The following is a 17639-nucleotide window of genomic DNA, read 5'->3' as shown; positions in this document are numbered from 1 at the left end:
CACCATTTTGGACCGGAGACAGAGGCAGACAATGGAGTGGCATCATGCAAATTCACCAAAGAAATAGAAATTCAAAAGTACACCTTCGGCAGGAAACGTTATGGCTACTGTGTTTTTCGATTCAGAAGGACTCTTGCTTGTGGACATCATGCCACACGGAACCACCATTAATTCTGACGGGTATGTTGCAACTCTCAAGAAACTTCAAGTTCGACTGAGTCGTGTTCGACGACATCGGGAGAAGCAGGATATTCTGCTATTGCACGACAACGCACAGCCATATGTCAGTCACAAGACCACAGACCAGGTCAGAAAATTCGGATAGACAACACTGAAACACCCGCCTTACAGTCCTGAACTGGCACCGTGCGATTACCATCTCTTTGGTATACTGAAGGATCCCTTCGCGGAACGAGGTTAGAAGATGACTCCCTTGTGCACGCTGCTAAAGAGTGGCTCAGACGTGTTGGTCCAGACTTTTACTTTGCTGGTCTACAGGCCCTCGTTCCTAGGTTACGTAAGGCAGTTGAAAAGGACAGGGATTATGTGGAAAAGTAACATTTTGTTCCTTAAGGATGCATCTATATTCTGTGAATATAGCAAAGCTGTAGAATAAAATATAATTTTTAAACAAACGTTATGCATTACTTTTGGAGTTACCCTAGTAATATAGGCTATAGTAAAGTCCGTAATAAAAGTGTTCACCCTTTCAGGGCAAAGAAGATCCCTTTTCAATTTCAATTTTTACTTTGATTTCATTCTTATTATGTATTGATATGTATTTCTATGATTTCTTGCTATGAATATTAGACGGAATTACTATGTTTGAAGTCTTGTAACAATAAATGAGAATTTCATTTGACTTTAATGAATTTTTCCACAATTCTTCTACCTCTCACGAAATTATCAATGCAATATCACGAAATTACCAAGGTTATCACGAAATAACCAACCTTTCAGCTTAAGTTGTAAAAGTGGTTTTTGGCACATATTCAAGAACGTATCCAATCTTTTATGTCTCCAGATTTGTACAGCAAGTTATCGTCTTTTAGATGAAAAAATCGGAATAAGGATGTATTTACACATTTGCATTTTAAATTAGTTTTCATGAAATTGTCACGAAATTACCAATGTTTACCCTACATAAGTTCATGTAAGATCGCGAATTATTTAGAACACAAATCTCACACAGAAAGAAATGGTAAGGAGGAGGAAAATGTGATCTCCAAATAACACCAGGTACATTTCATCGTACAATAACTCTTTAACATTTTCTCAGTATACAAACAGAGTAATAATATTGAAGGATATTTATTTTGTTTAATTATAAAAATATGTTTGCTTCAAATAGGAATACAAATAATTTGACATTTTAATACATTTATTTTCGTATTTCGAACTTGCAGTAATTTGACTAGTAGCAAATACATGAACAATGGACACAGTGACATCGAAGGAAATACAGTAGACGTAATGTATAATGTGAAATATCATAATGTAAACATATTCAAAAATATAATTACAATTCATTATAAAACAAAATAGGAAATAAGTACATACAGTCCATTATGACGTTTGTACTTTAAACTAAAAAAAAAATGTATAGGCCTATCTCTAAAACAATAGTTGCATGCTTTTTAATTATTCTAAGCAGTTGCAATATTATTTATTAAGAAATCAATTTAAAAAGAAAAACAGTAATGCTATTTTCAACAATACGATTACTTTGGCTCCCAATGGTTGTTGTTCTGTACAAAATAAGTATAATTTACACATCTCTAAACTACGAATAACAAAATAATAGCAAGTTTTAGAAACAAATCATTATGTATAGAAAAGATCTACTTCAGAGAAAACAAGTGTCATTCAAAGAACTATTCTATTACACACGTGCTAATATTAACTATTTGATGTTCACAATTATTATTAGGGCCTCTTATCATAGACTACATGATCAGAGTTGACTTCTTGTGTTTATGTATTAATAAATCTGTTTTACTAGTCTAAAGTTACGCTCGGTGGAAACACTTATTCATGGAATGGCCAATATTCGTTTCACAAGTGTTGCTAGAGAGGCTAGAGTTATTCGGTGATCTTTCCACCAATTTAGTATATAGAAAATGAAATGAGCATAGTGTATAATGTGATATATAATAAGTAAATAAATCCAAAATAGAATTACAATTAATCACAAAACATAAAATTAAATAATTATTAACTCTAAATGCATTTCTCCAAAACAGTAGCTATTCATATACAGGTTAGAAGTGAAATAACCCTGCAAATTGTACGGGGCGATAAGGTTCACTTAAATGAATGGAAAACCTATATTACGTTTTGTGATTAAATGCACGGTTATTAGAAAATTGAGTTGGAAGTTTCAGCAGTCCGGCAACATCGCCGCTAGTTGCACACTGCTTTTTCTTCTTGTAATACAGATGTAAGACGTCAACGAACTCAGGTTTGTCTCCCTAGGTCAAGCATGTCAAAGTGGGCCATAGATAGTATTTGTCATAGCTGTGGTTCGACTTTTCTACAGTGGCCAGATGATTGACAACTCAGCTGAGAGTTCGATTGCTCGAAAATTAGTTGCTAGACTAGTAAACATACTAAAAGCATTGGTTGTAGTAGGTTTCAGAAGATTATAAAGTTATTTTTGTTTTAGTTTTACTATTGATCGAGTTTACTGTTTTTTTAAGTGTGTCATTATTGTAATATTATAATTCAGTTTTCTAGTGTAAGCAAAAATTACAATCTTGGTAATTTGTGGATACCGAAAGTTTTTTTTCTGCAATTTACGCTTTACAACGTCTATAGTTTCACGCTGCATGCTGTTTGTTCCTCTTGATGATCCGCAGCTATAATATCTGGATGGTTCACTGTGATCTTCATTTTATACGCCAGAGCCGTCCACCCACAGAGAGAAAGAATCAACTCGAATACTCGTTAAACCGAATACTGAGGCAGTACGCAAGCAGATGTACTTCGCATACTGCCTATAACGCCAGGCGTTCAGTAGCGCTATGTAAGTTTCTTCGGTTTTCAACCGGTTTTGCAGGACTCTAGTATGTATGTATGTATAGATGTATGTATGTATGTATGTATGTATGTATGTATGTATGTATGTATGTATGTATGTATGTATGTATGTCCAAGATTGCCTTCTCATTAGTATTATCTTATTATCTCCCCATTTCAGTTGTAGGGGAGAGGTGGGAATCTGGTGCACTTTTATTGGTTTTCTCGTCTTGTTTCAAGCTATTATACAGTAATGATTTACTTTCCTCTTACAGTTATTCACGTGAAATTAAGAAACATGTCCCCCTTTCGAAAAACAATATACTTAAAATCAGAACTATATTATTGAAAAACTAACTCTGTCATGCGTCGTATTACTCATCCACTTGGAGCAATGAGACGCAAATATAAGTTCAACATATTAAGTATTAGGCCTGTAGGGTAAACATTGGTAATTTCGTGGCAGTGGTTATTTCGTGATACTTTTTCCTTGCTCTTTTGTGAACTAACCAATGGTGTTACGAGATCCAAATTTCCGCCAAAGGATTTCATATGTTGTGCAGTTTCCAGAAATATACTGCTAAGCTTTGTGTGACTATTGTAGTTGCTTCAGTGAGCTTTTATGTTTGGAGAGAGCAAGTTTGAGTAGACTTCTCAGGCATACAAATTTTGTGGATGTTTGAAATTACATTACAGGCTTATTACTAAAGGTAAGCATATGATATTTGGTACAAAGATTTATTGTATCCTCATGAAATTTTAGGTAATGTTTTTGGAATTTTAGATACATCTGTAATCGCCATATAGGCTTTACTGATAGAAATCTTAGCTGTTTGAGGCGAAATTTTGTTGAGCATTAAGTGTTAAAATTTTTAAAATAGTATAAATGTATTACAATAGGAATTTTAGAAATCTGAAGACAAGATGTGATAACAAAAAAGAAAACGGAGACGCAATGGATTCAGTGTAGCTTCTGTTTGATTTGTTATCATGCTAAGTGTCAATAATAAGTGCTAGATGACGTGCAAGAATTGTGACAGAAGATGGAACATGGCTCCACCATTTTGGACCGGAGACAGAGGCAGACAATGGAGTGGCATCATGCAAATTCACCAAAGAAATAGAAATTCAAAAGTACGCCTTCGGCAGGAAACGTTATGGTTACTGTGTTTTTCGATTCAGAAGGACTCTTGCTTGTGAACATCATGCCACACGGAACCACCATTAATTCTGACGGGTATGTTGCAACTCTCAAGAAACTTCAAGTTCGACTGAGTCGTGTTCGACGACATCGGGAGAAGCAGGATGTTCTGCTATTGCACGACAACGCACAGCCATATGTCAGTCACAAGACCACAGATCAGATCAGAAAATTCGGATAGACAACACTGAAACACCCGCCTTACAGTCCTGAACTGGCACCGTGCGATTACCATCTCTTTGGTATACTGAAGGATCCCTTCGCGGAACGAGGTTAGAAGATGACTCCCTTGTGCACGCTGCTAAAGAGTGGCTCAGACGTGTTGGTCCAGACTTTTACTTTGCTGGTCTACAGGCCCTCGTTCCTAGGTTACGTAAGGCAGTTGAAAAGGACAGGGATTATGTGGAAAAGTAACATTTTGTTCCTTAAGGATGCATCTATATTCTGTGAAAATAGCAAAGCTGTAGAATAAAAATATAATTTTTAAACAAACGTTATGCATTACTTTTGGAGTTACCCTAGTAATATAGGCTATAGTAAAGTCCGTAATAAAAGTGTTCACCCTTTCAGGGCAAAGAAGGTCCCTTTTCAATTTCAATTTTTACTTTGATTTCATTCTTATTATGTGTTGATATGTATTTCTATGATTTCTTGCTATGAATATTAGACGGAATTACTATGTTTGAAGTCTTGTAACAATAAATGAGAATTTCATTTGACTTTAATGAATTTTTCCACAATTCTTCTACCTCTCACGAAATTATCAATGCAATATCACGAAATTACCAAGGTTATCACGAAATAACCAACCTTTCAGCTTAAGTTGTAAAAGTGGTTTTTGGCACATATTCAAGACCGTATCCAATCTTTTATGTCTCCAGATTTGTACAGCAAGTTATCGTCTTTTAGATGAAAAAATTGGAATAAGGATGTATTTACACATTTGCATTTTAAATTAGTTTTCATGAAATTATCATGAAATTACCTATGTTTACCCTATATAGGCTATCTAGTTTTAATATAGAATCATTTATTTTTTCTTTAAATATTTACATAATTATATAAATTTAATAAACTAAATTTGAAAAAGTACCAATAATAATAACTAAAAGTACGTACAATAATATTAAAAGCACCAATTGGTTTTTCAGTTTCTTTTTTTCTCTCTCTCATTCTTCAAACAGAAGTCACATGTATAACTACCTGCGGAACCCCCACTGCAGTCAGCATGGCACCATAAAAAACAGTTTGTTTACAGACTGATAGCATAATTCGTTATCTTGTCCGAATTCCCCACACATTAAGCAGATGTCCTCGTTTGTTTTAAAATATTCAAGTTTATTATCCTTGTCGTCATCATAATATGTCATCATATTATGTCAATGTTGCTAAGTTTTTCGTCCTCTGAAGAACTGTCAAACCAAAGTTTTCGCTGGATTTGCCTTCTTTTTCTCTTGTTCTCTTGCTTTTCCATTTTTTACCTTTTTGTTTTGCTGTAGCTTCCACCTCTCGACTGTGTTTGGAACTACACGATTTGTCTTCTTTTTCTCAGCTTCTAATAATGTCTTCATTGGTGTAGCGAAGGGCTGGGCATCGGGAGCGGATTCAGACTCTAAAAGGGGACGAAAAATATTCATCCGTCACAAAATCAACGCTGCGCGGTGTTCGGCGGGGAAGAAAGGGGATGAAGAGAAATCATATGGCTCCCCGTGAGAGAGTAGAATCCGCTCTTGCTGCCCAGTCCTGATGTAGCGGTTAGTATTTCAGAATGCTGTTTCTTTTCTCTTTTCTTGGATTTGCAGTTTGAAGGTCCCGGAACTGGCGACATATAGGATGCCTTCTGACATTTCACGTTGTGATTCAGGGCTGTTTTCAAGTGACATGTTTTCGTTAGTTTTATCACCAACCATTCCATACCTATTTGCACTCCATTTTCTGTTGTTTTCTACATATTCATCCTCTTGGTGTTGAGCACATTCCCCAAGCTCACTTGGTGTTGACTCACATAGAGGAGTGAAATCATCTACAGAAGAATTATGAGCCTTTAAAGGAAATAAACCTTTACCATAATCCAGCCATGAAACATGCCTACAAATATATTCACGACAAAGATTTTTCTATCACAGTTGAAATAATAGATTGAGGCTCCTTTTTCATCTATTCGTTTGGTCTTACATGAGGTTCATGTGCTGATATTCCCTTCACAACGTTCAGTGATATCTTATGTTGTCTGGTTGTGCAGAAAATGTGACATTTCAAGATACTATTAAAAAGAAAAATCATAAAATGGAATAATTATAATAGATAAAAGCTCTATTTATTTAATTGATCCAATTTTTCTACGTTCCCGTATACATAGGCCTATTACGTAAGATTTGAATTTTTTCTGTCGGTTCCGGTATAGTACGGATATAAATCTCTCCAAGGGGAAAAAATCTGAATTTAACATTGATTGTGTATGATGGAAGTGGTGCCAGTGTCCGTTATATTGTAGGGACGTGGAGAAGGATTAACAGGTACGGGTAGCCTGTAGTTACACAGCAGGATGACTCACTGGCAGGACTAGAATAGCAGCAGAATTATTTGAAGGGTTCAGAACCATAGTGGGCCAAGCGCCATTTACTAAAACCGTAGAAAAAAAGGGTTAAAATGTAGTTATTACCATAATTAAATGGAAACATATAGCAAGTTATATAAAGTATACATATTCAAACTAAATGATATGTCAATATTCATTAAACTATGGTATTCGCTTAACTTTAACCCTTGCTTTCTCCGTTTTTAATAAATGGCGCTTGGCCCACTATGGCTCTGAATTCTTCATTTGTGCTAATGAATATAGAATATATTATTCTGTCACTGTTTCTTGCCTGCCACGTACACCAGCATTCGAGGATTGAATGAAAACAATAGCTACTATTTACAGCATTTGAAAATTGTATTATAATCTTTATTAAACACTAATGTGTACAACTTTCAGTGGAAGTAACTTACTAAAGCATTCAAACACATGTACGATTGACTTAATGTAACATGTTATTAACGGGCATAATAAAATTCTAGTATCACTACTGGGATCACTAAAAATCTTCAACTCGTCTATTCTTTAGTGCTGTCTTGATTTGGGCTGATCAACATTTTCGTTTAGATTCTGAAATAAAAAAAAATCCAATAAAACACACTGAATGATTCAAAATGATGATTATAATGACGATGATGATGATAATAATAATAATAATAATAATAATAATAATAATAAATACTAATAGTAATAATAATAATAATAATAATAATAATAATAATAATAATAATAATAATAATAATAGGCCTAAGCCAATGGGAATAATGATCAAGGTTCATTTTAGTAAGTATCGAGAAAGGCGCATTTTAAAATTTAAACACTTGATGCTTAGGCCTATCTATCTAATGGAAATTGACATAGTGGAATGTAAAGAACGATGCTTCCTAATCAGCTAAGGAATGTTATTTTGTTTTAAAGTTAGGTGGTAACAATGCTAACCACACCTACACAGACATTAACATAGGCATGGAAATTCTACACATCTAACTAAAAAGCTAGAAACTAAACACACTAGAACAATACGAAATACACAAACATACAAAAACACATCCAAATGAAATTCTGAACACACAACTCAATTTCAGAACACACACACTCTTTGACTCCACATTATACTACACAAACACACCCTCGCAGTAAACAAAACAAAAGGCGCCAAGACCAGCAACAACCAGTTCTGAAGTTGGCCAATAGCAGACCGAAACATGTTAACAAGGCAATATAAAATTGAACACGTGAAAGACATATAATATATTTTTATTGTTTCTTTAACTTGAAAATACCAATTTACATTATTATCGGAAAAGAAACCAAGATTTTTTTTACGACAGATGAATAAGGGATTAGTATGTTGTTAAGTGTAACAACTGGAAGATTACTGTTATTAAGGGAGTTAACTAAACGTTTATGTCCAATAATTATATCTTGAGTCTTACTTGGATTAAGTGCGAGTCCGAAATTGGCCGCCCAAGTGGAAGCAGTGGCTAAGTCACAAATCAACTTATCAATTGATTCATTCTTGTGAAGTACAAGAAAAGTTAATGCACATTTTCGAGAACCATGATCGTTTTAACAGAAAAATTGCCTGACCATAAGATAATACTTACCTACTCCCTTTTCAATATAATATGCCATTATTAACTTAATTTCCATTTTTATGGACCTTGATCGTTTTCCTGTGTTCCCTTCGTATGCCACAAACACATCGAGTAGGTAGGCTATGTAGTACTACAAGTGAAGTAGTGATTAAAAGTAAAAGGTACAGACAGAATAGTACAAGTTTCCTTATATAAATGATTGATTTCAAACACAGTTTGACTGGGTCTGATTCTTGTGTGTCTCTTTAATTTATTAGTGTCGCCTTTGGTACGATTTCAAAGTCAACTACACTAGTAAACTATAGTTCTATTAGGAATAAATTTTACCAAATAACAGACTTGAATTTATTTTTTTCTTCGCTTAGAATTATATTATTATATCTGTTCGATGCAGACTTACCATTATAAGGAAAAGAATGTTACCAAAATTAATTTGGCGTACATTTTCATAAATTGCTTAATAGAACTTTTAGGATAATGAAGGCTTTATCATATTTAAACACTCTATACTTATGGTCAAAGTTACATTTCATTTTCTACTAGATAAGATCTCAATTATTTATTTTAGATCATTCTCACAAGTAGCCGTGCTCGTGGTGTAGTCGTTATTGTTGGACCAAATATTACGGTCCGATAAAGATGCATTTCTGAGAAGCACTAAATGATCTCAGAATTATTTCTTTAGGAAGAAGTAAAGCATTTATCTCGCATCGTAGATCTACGGTAAAATCAAGAACCCTTACTCGCAATTAAATTGTTAATCAGCTTATGTCGGAATCTTTCCTGAAACAGCGCACGTAGTTAAATCTCCACTGTAGTTAGATAAATACGAAAAAAAAAATAGCTGTTCATATTATGAATTATACAGTAAGGTTGGGAAATTACAGCTTTAACAGAAGATTATCGGAAGTTGTGGTTTTTTAGTGGGTTATTTTACGACGCTGTATCAACATCTCAGGTTATTTAGCGTCTGAATGAAGTGAAGGTGATAATGCCGGTGAAATGAATCCGGGGTCCATCACTGATAATTACCCAGCATTTGCTCATATTGGGTTGAGGGAAAACCGCGGTAAAAACCTCAACTAGGTAGCTTGCCCCGACCGGAATTGAGTCCGGCCACCTGGTTTCGCGGCCAGACGCGCTAGCCGTTACTCTACAAGTGTGGAGTAAACTTGGAGTTCTTGGAAATTAAATAATTCTTATTAACAAGGAGTAATGTTAATCCATCAAGCTAATTTATTATCTTAATTCAAGAAGCTTATCAAATCGAAGTAGAAAGATAACGAAGGGTGCTATGCACAGACATTTCGCTAGTCCGCGCTACGAGCGCGCTAAACCAGCCCCGGCTATCGACTGATTACTTGTACGGGATTCATATCATATCATATCGCTAACACTGGTTTATGAATACGAAACACTTTAGTTCGTTGATCATCCATCGGAAGTCCGCGCTAAGAATGTCTATGAATATGGCCCGAAGAGATTAGATGCAACTACAAAAATCAGCACATCACTTTTGACAGGCAACAAAAATGCACTAATACGTCCAATACTGATCACAGCGAATTTGAAAAAGAAATAAAAACTAAACGCACAATTAGCTTTTATTAGTCGGAAAATATGTTCCAATGAATCAATTTTCTCACCTACTCCCACATGATAATACCTAACATTAGTACTGATGAATTTCTCCAAAAATATCTATCGTACTACTAGAAATGTTTTGTCCTACAGTTAGCAAACATATTTTAAAAGCAGAAGATATTATTGTCACAACTTTAAAATCTGGAAAAATGTGCAAGAAATAAGTATAAAAGGATCATATGAAGCGTTTCCATTAATAGGAAATAAGTGCTCTCAAAATTTGAATTCCTTGACTGCATACAACTACCCTATTATTGATAAGGCACTACTTTCGAAAATACATTTTTGAACTTCGTCAAATTCCTTTCGGCACAACAGACAGTTGTGTAGGGCAACATGTAGGTGTAGCTCAACTATTCCTCGACCCGCGAAGTTCACTCCGTTGCGGAGAGACATAACTGCAGATTATTCTTAAGACATATTTTGTGCTACTGTAGAGGACAAAGTAACAAATAATTGATTGCAAGGCGGCTGCGTTCAATATAAGTACCTAAATGGAAACGTAATTGTTATTTAGACTTTATACCACAAATTGCACATTCTGTAAGTTAGCGTTTTATTTATAAGCCTATCTTGATTACATTTGCATAATTGTATTTATTTATTTACTTATTTGCCTATTTGTTTGTTTGTTTACTTGCTTACTTACTTATTCATTCATTCATTCATTCATTCATTCATTCATTTCTTTATTTACATACTACTTAATTTATTTATCTATCTGTCTGTCTGCCTGCCCGCCTGTTTGTCTGTATATCGATTCGTCCAGACATCGATTTACTTATTTGTTTGTTTGTTTATTTATTTGTATTTACTTAATTATTTATTTGTTTTTTATTTATTTGTTTATTTATTTAATTATTTATTTGTTTTTTTATTTATTTGTTTATTTATTTATTTTACTTACTTAGTTTTTATTTATTAGTTTGTTTATTTATTCACTTACTTAGTTATTAATTAATTTCTTAACTTATTTAATTACGTATTTATTTATTTACTGATTTAATTATTTTATTTATTTACTTATTTATTTATATACTTATCGATAGTAATACATAACATTAGGATAAAATATGGAAGCGATTGATGGTAATGTATTGTGTAAGTTTGTTGAAATATTGATCTAAAAATATCGTTTACTTACTTCCTTTCTTTTTCTTCGAGGGAGATCGTCGTGTTCTTTCCATCTGAAAGATTAAAGTTGTTACAACGTGATTGAACAGGGGAAGACGGTGGTTATGATAGTGTCACTGATAAAAACAATGATGAAAAAAACTGTTAATGTAAACGGAGAGTAGAAATACGTTAATCATTATGTACAGAGCAATCGGTAAGTTCTTTCAGGATTTTCATTCTTTACAGCACAGTAGCTGGAATGATCAGGGAAAAGTATGCTTACAGCGATCAGATAGAGAAATTCTCCGAGTTTGTCCTTGTTCACTATGTCCACTAATGCTGACACGACAGATGTCAATCCTGTAATCAAGTTCCTGTGGAGTCTTGCAGTGAAACGAGCGGACCCGGGTTCAAATCCTAGTTGGAACAAATTACTCGGTTGAGATTTTTTCCGGGGTTTTTCCTCAACCCGTTAAGAGCGATGCTGCGTAACTTTCGACGCTGGATTTTGGACTCATTTCGGCGGCATTATCACCTTCATCTCACTCAGACGCTAGATAACCTTAGTAGTTGATAAAGCGTCGTAAAATAAGCAATTAAAACAAGTTCCTGCCACACATGTTCCGACAATTTATTCACGCCCGATAGCGCATGTCTGCACGATTCTTTGTTGTCGTTCTGACAATTACTTTGCATTAGGGGCAGGTACACGCGATCCTTGACGTCCTAATTCCATAAGAAAAAATCATAGGAAGTTAGGTCAGGTGACCGTAGAGGCCAGTGAAGAAGAGTGTCATACTGGAAAACGCGCCCTATCCACCGAATGGGAAGGTGATAACGGACGTTTGCATGAAGTGTGGCGGGGCTTCGTTTTATTGGAAAACGAATTCACTATCTTCCTGTAACTATGGAGGCATTAGCCACTACAAGCCACCGGCGTAGCTCAGTCGGCTAAGGCGCTTGAATCCGATCCGGAGTTTCGCTCGGACGTGGATTCGATGCCTGCTTGGGCTGATTGCCTGGTTGGGTTTTTCAAGGTTTTCCCAACTATAAGGCGAATGCTAGGTAATCTATGGCGAAATCTCAGCCTCATCTCGCCAAATACCATCTTGCTATCACCAATCTCATTGACAATAAATAAAAGAGTAGTTGATATCTTTGGCAGGTTGACTTCGTAAAAAAGGTGAACGTAAACTTTGCGAGAAACAGCTGTAGTGACACACGGTAATGTGTACGTAAGTCGTTTTAACACAAATTTGATCCGCGGTAAGATACTAATTTTTACTCCGTTTGTATTGCACGAGTATATTTGATCCAGGTGAAACATTTGCTTTTTACGAAAACACTAATTTTTAATTCACTGATTTATAAGACTACCATGGAGAAGAAACGGCACAAAACACAATCACGTTACGTGAGTAACGGATGTGTTCCACCACTGCATGAGGATCCGTGCACCAAAGACGTACATTATTAGCGGTTTATCTTTCCACACAGATTCAACTTTTTCTCTTCACTGAAAACTAGCTTCTTAGCAAACCCGTCTTTCTCTAGCCGCTGTTGGAAATCCAAGCAGAACTGGAAACGAAGATTTTTAGTCCTGGAGACTCAGCAATTCCAGGCTCGGGTCCGGGTCATATGCTGATTTCCTAGGGCTCCTGACAATAATGTCTCGCACACGCTCGACAGTCTCGGCTGACTAGTTTCGAAGCACGCATACAGCCACTCTGCCGGCATTTGTTGTACCATTCACGAACTGTTTTGTCCATTGGTGGTTCTACGTTGTACGTGGTATAAAACTTCCGTTACATCGCATCGTCACATTCCCAAATTCCAAGACGCAAAAAGCTTTCTTTTCCTCTGTTCACGCCGTGTTCACGCCAGGGTTGCCAGATGATTCCAGACCGATGTCGCAAATTATACACCAACAAGGCGCCAGAAATTAAGCCAATTATCTCTGAAGTTGAGAGTGAAAGGAGTAATAAACTTAAAAGAAAACCTACAGTGTAGTCATGAACGTAACCATTTATATTCATTCATAAATTTGTAATAATTTTATTGGTAATATTATTTAATAGAAGGATACAGGATCATTAAATGGCATTATTCAGCTATGATGTGTATCTTTGATACTTGCATTTTGCTGTCTGTTAATTTTTTATTTTGTTGTTTACAAATATTAATCCTACTAACCTACATTAACGTATGACAAAAAAAATCGTTCTTAATAAGCATCATGAACATGCTGTTGTGATAACCAATAGATATTAACATATAGGGCTAAGGTAAACACAGTGTTACAGACTTTAGCAAAGTTCTTTAATGTGTACGTGTCCTACTTAGGATTATGAAGTGGCATTATTTCAAGCACAATGTTTTGTGAGTAATCTGACAATATAAGCAAATAATAACTATTCAAAATTCCAGTTTTTCAAATACAGTAGGCCTAATCAGATTAAGAAGTTTTTTAATACACTTAAGATTTTCTATACTGCCACTTGATATTATTATTATTTTTAAAGTGAAAACAAGTCTATGTTATAACCAATAAGATTTTAACATATAAAATCAGTATTAACACCACCTCATTCTAGTGCCGAGGTCATGGAAAGCATGGGGCTCTACCTCCATGCCCCCAAGTGCCTTCATGGCATGTTACGGGGATATCTTTACCTTTTTTTATTAAGTAGAATAACTTGACAAAGTTATTGGACCTATATGATTACATGTTTATAGCACTTAGGACTATGTAGTGGCATTATTATTTCATACTAACCCAGTAAGTTTTGTGTATTACAAGTGAATAATCTTTGACATTATTGCATCCAACAACCACAAGTAGGTAGGGAGGGAACATCATTGTAAATCACAGTTCATACACATTGTAGATCTCTGTATCAGAGCCTGGGGAAGTTTTCTACGCAACCTGCCATCTATTGAAAATTAACTGGACTACAATAACTGACGAATATTTACGTTTTGAAGAATATTACGTATACGTGGATCACAGTCTTGTGAAAAAAAATATGATTTAGTTAAATTATTTTTATAATTTTAACATTAAAGCCGCCAGAAAAGTAGCCACGTCGCCAAATAGAAATTTTCGTCGCGATAAGGAATATAAACGACTCTGGTTCACGCCATGTTTCGTCACAACTGCACCCTAACGGTGGAACCTCGAAGTACGCCATAGTGTATTTTGCTAATTAAAACTTGGAGAGGTTCTCTATCTATTGGTACAAACTCTTCTGTATCTGTCTTGTTGCGCTCTGGGTTTTAAAATTCCGAAAGGGCTCACGAATCACTTTGTACATGGTTCTTCATTCAAGCTTCTGCAATACAATGTTATATGATTGATTGTTGTCATAGTTACGTCTGCCTTCATCGACAATCACCAATCATATTGTTTACATATAGACTAATAAAATTTAAGAATGACCATGCCGAAATGTAGTAATTATACACCTAATAGTAGCCCTTTAATGCACCTCATTAAAGTACACCTATTCATTATAATTCAGTTGTTCAGCCAATGAGAAATCACCATTGTACCATTATAAAACCGCAAGTATCGATTATTTTCGGATATGCAATCGAAAGACAATTAGCGAAAAGTCACGGAGGCTGGAAATCCAATACTGACGCAGAAGGTTATGTTCTGTTACTATAATAATTAGCGTTAATTGTAAATAATATTCAAATAAATTCAATTTGTCATCTCGTTTTTCAATTCTAAATCAATTTATAGGTTATATCAAGACTAATCTTCATGTTATTCTCTAGATTATAGCAAGGTCAATGACATTCGTGTTTCGGAAAAAATCAATTACTTTCGCGTCTGCGCACATCTCAAAATTCAGGTCAGTTCCGTTCCTCACTTACATAACCATAACATGAATACTTATGCATAATTTCAAGTTAGAAATATGATCGAGCATAAAAAGTCGTATGAAACTTGCCTATAATGGTAATTAAGACGCTCGTATGAAAATTATGATACTCGCTTGCGCTCGTTTCATAAACAAACATATTCGCGTCTTAATTACTACCATTATAGGCTCGTTGCATAATGTACTATTTCCATATTTCAGAATGTGACATGATTATCTTACACCTACTACTTATAGTAAGTGAATACCGTAACTAAAACTATAACAGGCCTACATAATTATTATAACGTTATTACTCGACCGAGGCGAGTGAAGCCGCGGGCGTAATGTGAACAATCGCGATGATGTAAACCAACGCAGGAACTACGGAGATAACCCGTGTTGCCAAGTCAGCGGTTTTGTAGCTAAATCTGGTGTTTTCAGGACTATGATCAGCTACAGAATTTTACTGTCAGCGGCTAGCCATTTATTTGGCGGTTTTTGATGATTCCGGCAGAGAGAGATGATATTTTTACTTCTTTTTTTTTTTCTGTAAAGATGTTATAGGCCTAATTGCTTTTAATGTATTTGCGGACAACAACGTTAGTTAATCATAAAGCAAAGTTTACTATGGTATTATCACATTATCACACTTTTTCATTGTGCGAGTAAAAAATATCAACGTTTTATGTTAATTCGATTTGGTGCAACCACGTCCATTTCCTGCCTCATCCATTGTTGTTATACAAATAAGATATGCAGTATTAGTTAAACTCTTAATCTAATTTATACATTGTTTTTGTAAATGAATTGATGTATTTAATCATAAAGAATAGATAATGAACTGAATTATTATTTTCATTTATGATATATGATATATTATTTAATTTATCATTCCGCATTATAATTTACGTAATACATACTCGAAACTTAAAATCAGATTCTTTGCTGGCAGTCATATCTCCAGCTCAGCATGAAATTAGATTTAAAACCGAATGGTGTGATTGGGAATGTGATTATTTCCGAAGTGTCCAGTATATTCTTGATCTATTTCATTTAATTTTGAAGAAATATGCCGTGTAAATATAGAAAATTAGAATTTTTTTACTTTAAATCTCATAGTTCATTCCATATTTCAGATTTCGATTTTCAGTGATTCATGTGGTGACCATCTCTTCAAAGAGCTAGCTAAACTGACATTTTCTTTCCTTACCCTACCATTGTCAAATGTAGAGGTTAAGAAGTTATTTAGCCAGATGAATCTTGTGAAAGATGAGCACAGGAACAGGATGGTAAATGCAATTTTGGCCATTCGAGCAGGATTGAGAAAACTTGAAAAATGTTGTTGCACTTATGTATTGACCCAAGATGTACTTAAAGAAAATAAGTTAGATAACTTATAATAGTAGTAGCGAAGTAACAACCGCCAACAGTTGGATTGCAAACAAGAAAGGACATTCGACTAGTGAATGGATATCTAGCCTGAAAATGACAGCAAATTTAGCAGCTGTTCGTTCCGTTCCCGGCAGGTCTCTCGACGGTACCCGGTGCAGACATGGCTGCCCGGAGATTGAAACTTTAGCACACGTCTTGGGATTATGTGAACAGGGATTTCTCTTGAGGAACTCTAGACATCATCTTATAAGATCCAAAATTGCTGCCGCATTAAGAAATAAGGGCTGGATAGTAGAAGAAGAAATCTCCTGTCTAGCTGAAAATGGGTCAACGAGACGAGTCGATATTTTAGCGTACAATGCTGACACTAAACGGGGCATTATTGTGGATCCCACGATACGTTTTGAAGTAGAATGTCATCAGTCAGCCGAGGTCCACCTTGAGAAGAAGTCGATCTATGAGCCTACAGTCAACTATTTCAAGCTGAAATATGCCTTAATTCACGTTGAGGTATTCGGCTTGCTCATAGGTGCTCGAGGGACTATACCAGCTTTTATCGAAGAATTTCGACTGCAGTTTGCTCTGCCAACACCTCTGAGGGAAGACATTGTGATAATTGTGTTAAAAATCCTGCCAAATCCTAATTAATCACATGGTGCCACATTAATAGCAATTGTAATTTTTCACGCCCTTTTCTTTGTTTCCCTTCTTTAAAATTTAATATCTATGTTTACATATGTATAATAATTTTTTTGAGGATATACTGAGTCCGTAAGGGCTACCCTCAATGGGGGGGCAGTTTACTATTAATAATAATAATAATAATAATAATAATAATAATAATAATAATAATAATAATAATAACAAGAACAATAATAAATTAAAACAGTATCTTAACACAGAAATATTTTCATAATAAACATGACACGAGTATGATTTCTTCTGTTCAAGTAGAATGGCTTCATACAAGTCTGGTAATGAAGGAGAATAATCTTGTGAGTTGCAGGGCTGTACATCATCCCTCCTGTACAAGGATAAAGACGATTGTGCATAGAACATAGAGCCTACAATGTGATACACACTTTCCACAATTTAGTCTATATTTATATAAAATTCTCCAGTTCCTAAAACTATATAGTTTGTGTTTCAAATTTGGAAGTGATGTGTTGAGAAAAATCTGGGGTTTTTTAACTACAGTTTAGCGGTTTTTAAGCTTG

At 35.0% G+C, this 17639-nt stretch overlaps 1 long non-coding RNA gene across 6 annotated transcripts in view; it reads right to left on the bottom strand.

The window, feature by feature from the left end:
• Positions 1-7148: 7148 nt before the first annotated feature.
• Positions 7149-17639, bottom strand: part of LOC138702214 (uncharacterized) — a 45866-nt gene continuing 35375 nt past the window's right edge. For all 6 annotated transcript variants that reach the window (XR_011332812.1, XR_011332809.1, XR_011332811.1 and 3 more), the window contains 2 exons: positions 11187-11229; positions 7149-7370 (listed from right to left, as the gene is read on the bottom strand). This is a non-coding gene — a long non-coding RNA (uncharacterized lncRNA). The remainder of the gene's footprint in view (positions 7371-11186; positions 11230-17639) is intronic.

This window comes from Periplaneta americana, chromosome 6 (assembly GCF_040183065.1).
Source record: "Periplaneta americana isolate PAMFEO1 chromosome 6, P.americana_PAMFEO1_priV1, whole genome shotgun sequence".
Lineage (NCBI taxonomy): Eukaryota > Metazoa > Arthropoda > Insecta > Blattodea > Blattidae > Periplaneta > Periplaneta americana.
Note: the sequence above shows the minus strand (reverse complement) of the source record. Positions and strands in the feature narration are given on the sequence as shown.